This window comes from Hirundo rustica, chromosome 20, assembly GCF_015227805.2.
Source record: "Hirundo rustica isolate bHirRus1 chromosome 20, bHirRus1.pri.v3, whole genome shotgun sequence".
Taxonomy (NCBI): domain Eukaryota; kingdom Metazoa; phylum Chordata; class Aves; order Passeriformes; family Hirundinidae; genus Hirundo; species Hirundo rustica.
Genome location: NC_053469.1, coordinates 949837 through 954304, shown reverse-complemented (window position 1 = coordinate 954304; position 4468 = coordinate 949837).

The following is a 4468-nucleotide window of genomic DNA, read 5'->3' as shown; positions in this document are numbered from 1 at the left end:
CCGCCGCGGGCCGCCCTATGCTAACGACGTGATGTCAGCGCCGCCCCCGCCGCACCGGCCCGCGGGGGGGCACGGCCCCCGCCCGCCCCACAGCGGCACCGAGCCGCCGGCTGAGACCGACGGACACACCGACCGACAGAGCGACAGACAGAACGGCTGACACCGACAGGGCGACGGACGGACCGGCTGAGACCGACCGACAGAGCGACAGACTGACAGAACGACGGACGGACCGGCTGAGACCGACCGACAGAGCGACAGACTGACAGAACGACGGACGGACCGGCTGAGACCGACAGACCGAGCGACAGACTGACAGAACGATGGACTGACAGGTCGACAGACCAACCGTCCGACAGACAGACCAACAGACAGACCGACGGACTGACAGACTGACTGATCATCCGACAGACCGACCGAGCGACAGACGAGACTGAGCAGCCAGCTGAGACAGACCGACCGACAGACCGACAGACTGACCAACACACCGATCGTCCGACCGACAGACCAAGTGACCAACTGACAGACTGACCAACAGATTGACTGACCAAGTGAACAACTGACAGACAGACTGACTGACAGACCTGATCGCTGCCCCTGCCATGAGACATGGCCTGGGCAGTTGCCAGGAGGCATCAGACGCTGGCCATCGCCACCAAGCACTGGCCATTGGCCACCAGCCATCACCACCGGCCACCACTTTGCACAGCCCTTCCACCAGCAGCGTTCACTGCTGAGAGAAGTGTTCACTGCCGTGTGAAACAGTGACACACGCAGCAGCAAAGTCCAGGGATCCCCAGGATGAAAATAAAAGTTGTCCAGAACAGCTGTGGCTGCCCTATCCCTGAGCGTGTCCAAGGTGAGGTTGACCAGGGCTTAGTCCAGTGGAAGGCATCACTGCCCACAGCAGGGTGTGGAACAAGATGATATTTAAGGTCATTTCCAACCCAAATCATTCTGAAATTTTATGACTCTATGAAAATTATTTCTTTAAACTGAGAACAAGCATTGGCCAAAAACTTACGCTTAGTTTTAATCACCAGTGGAAAGCAGTAGCAGGCAACAGGCCCAGCTCACAATGTCAGGCCAGTGCCCTCGGGGAAGCCCCTTCCCATGCCCACACCTGGACTGGGATTTCCAGTTCCCCCAGGACTGGGAATTCAGGTGCTGCTTTGGTGGTGGTCACTATGGGGCAGGGGACTGGAGCCCTCCTTGCAGGGGTCTGCACAAGCGAGATGCTGGAGTTAAAATGGAACACAATAAATCCATGACTGATTTAGCTGCCACCTCAAAACACGTACCACGGGCAGCACTGATCACGGTGAGCTCTTTGTCAGACACAGCCGTGTGCGTCTGCACCAGGAATTATTTTCATGAAGCTCTTCTGCCCCTTCATCCTCCCTCTGGGATGAACTCAGCCTGGGCTACAGTGCAGCCCATGTGTCCTTAGTGCCCAATGAACTGTCCTGGTGCTCAGCTGTGTCTGACCAGCCCAAACCAACGCTCACCACACCACAGCATTTAAGGACAGGCCCGAGGGCATTTCTGCTGATGCCCAATCCAACCTGTCCTCCAGATGTCTGGATGTCTCAAAACTGGCTCTGCTCAAAAGCCACAGTTTGCTTCTGTTGCTCATCCTGGGAACTGCAGCACCCAACTGCGCTCTGAGAAATGGCTGGCTTAGAATAAACAAGGCACAGAGGCAACAAAAGAGGTCATATTTCACTCCACCCCAAGCCTGAAATTTTATTGCTTTCTGGTGACATCCAGCAATGCAAGTAACCTCGTGAGCACGCAGGGCAGAGCTCAGTGGTGTCCTCCTGGCAGCCCAGGCCCTCTGCTCCAGCTGACCCTGCTCGGGCAGGGGATCTGGCCACCAACCCCAACTCCAACCCTTCCATGATCCTCTCTGCTCATAGTCCTGTTTTTAACCTGGCATTTCTGCACAGCAGGTGCATTTGCAGGAGCAAACTCTCGCAAGCCCACCCTGCACTGCTTTGCTGATGCTGTAAATCTGTGCAGCTCTGTGAGACCCTCGTGGGACTGAGCTCCATCCCCTTTTTCACCGCGGCAGTCGCCAGACCCGGGCTGGGTGAGGAGCCGGGGCCGCCGCCCTCGCAGCGCATGGCCAAGGTAAGCCAGCCCTGGCTGCACTATTGACACAGCTGTTTGCAATTGTGCTGCTCCCAGAGCTCCACATTCTTCATCCCCTGCGAGCCCTTCGCCGGCTCCCGGCACCCCTCGGAGGAGTGTGACCAGAATGCAGAGTGCTTATTTTGTAAAGCCGCGGTGCGGTGTGGACACAGCAGGCTGAAACGAAGCAACTTAATCTCGAGATAACACCAAGTTGCTCCCACAACCGCTGTTTGGACCCAAAACGCAGACACACCAAAAAAATCCCTAAAACAAACCCCCCCAAACCCCACCTCTCCTAATTCTGAAACTGCAATTATAAACAAAACCTGGCTGGGAAAATTTATAATTGCCCAAACAACCCAAATCCTCCAAATTATTCAAAACTCACATTAAATACACATCAGTTTATCCATAATAAATCCTTAAGGGCAGAAAATAATTGCAGAGATCCGAAATTATTCTGTAAAACCACACCAAGAATGGGCAGAGGGCAGGCAAAGAGACAAGAAAAATGAGTTCTGTTGTCTGACCCAAATAGCCATGCAGCAAGTCCGGGCAAAAGAAAGATAAAGTAGCTGGTTCTTATTTTAGCCTGTATCAGCCAATTCCCACCCCAGACAGAAAAACCTGATGCTGCTGTAACCAATATCTAAGATTTTATAGTGACACTAGTTCATAACAGTAAAAGCCAAAAGCATTGCCAAAAAGTGGGCAAGTGGCACCGCTGCCTGCAAGGGATTTATTGTCCTGATGTTAAAGCCATAAGGGACAGGCACAGGAAGCAGGAGGAGGTACTGCCCCTCTCCCCGGGTGCTCCCTGGTGATGTGCCATGAGATCACCATCCCAAAGAGGAGTTCTCAAAATATGTGACTTTTTCAGAAATATGGAGACAAAACATCATGAGCCAGTACCAAAATGGATTGAACAGTGCCAGGCTAGGCCAGCTCTCCCGGGACACTCTCTGCCAATGCCACCACAGGCCACAGCCAATCCCGAAATCCCCAAATTTGGGCAGAGCAGGGTTGGCAGAACTGCGTGGCTCCAGGACAAGGGACAGCCCTTCCTGGAGCTCTTGCTGTCCCACCCACGGCCACAGTTTCATAATTCCCGTGCTCCAGCGAGGCTTTGCCCATTTTCATGACAATCGGGGCTCTGTTGTGTCCCCGCAGTTTGAGCCATCAGCCCCTTTTGTGGCAGGAACAAAGTCCGGGCTGTGGATAACAAAACCCGGCACATCTCAGCGCTGAAGGCGACAAACCCAGGGCTGCCCCCACACCACTGAGCCGGCCACGGACCAAACTACAACACCGAGGGGGATTTGATTTCAAGCAGAAAACAGATCCTGAGGAAATACCCGGCTCCTGGCTTAATTTTTATATTTTACCAACTGCTGCGCAGCACAGAGCCCATGCGGGTGGGCAGGAGCCCAACCTGGGGAACGAGACCCAGCGCCCACAACCAGAACCAACCTGGTGTGCAAATGTTGCTGAATAAATGATAAAAATTCAGATTGACACACCTCAACAGCCTCGGTACTGTGGACGTTACTGCTTTCAGGCACTGCAGTGAGAGAACCGGTTGGAGGTAAACACAGCGTGTACTTCCCCCAAAAGATCTATTCCACTCACTGTGTGTGCAGCTATTTCAGAAAAAAAAAAAAAAATTAATATAAAATTGCTTAGAGGAGCTATGGAAGGAACTGCAAGGAATGATAATAAACATCCACCTGATGTCTGAGCTGTTCTGTGATACTGGTTTAACAACAGACGGGGTAATTCCTCTACTCCCTGGCGTTAAACACTCCAGGAGCGTGGTGTTAATAATTCTAATGAAGGTGGTCACTTGGTGCACATAAAATCAAGCAATTTTCTCCTTCTTACTAGTCTGATAGGTCGTTGTGTAAATTGAATCCCTCTATCAATTTCCGGTTTTATCTGTTTATTTATATTTTTATTCGCCTGGCTACCGAATTTGCCATCCCAGTCAATCGAGTGGTTACAAGAAGCGTTTCATTGCACCTCGCTTGGTGGGTGACAAACAGCAGAGAGCAGCTCTGTGTAACAGAGGAAAAGGCAGGGGGGAGGTTAAGGGCTCCTCAGAGGAAAAAAGGAAAACAAATGGGATTGTAGGCATGGGAAGTATATGGTTTTACTGCCTTAGTGGGAAAGTACAAGAAAGGGGAGTTGCAAAGGGAGAAGCTTTACATTTCTATGAGGAGGCAATCGAGCTCCATTTCCTTCCTTGGGATGGCTCCATCCACTCCAAGAGTGCATCTTGTGTAACTCTCAGTACCCAAATCAGGTCACACAGCATCAGATCACACTGGAAAAC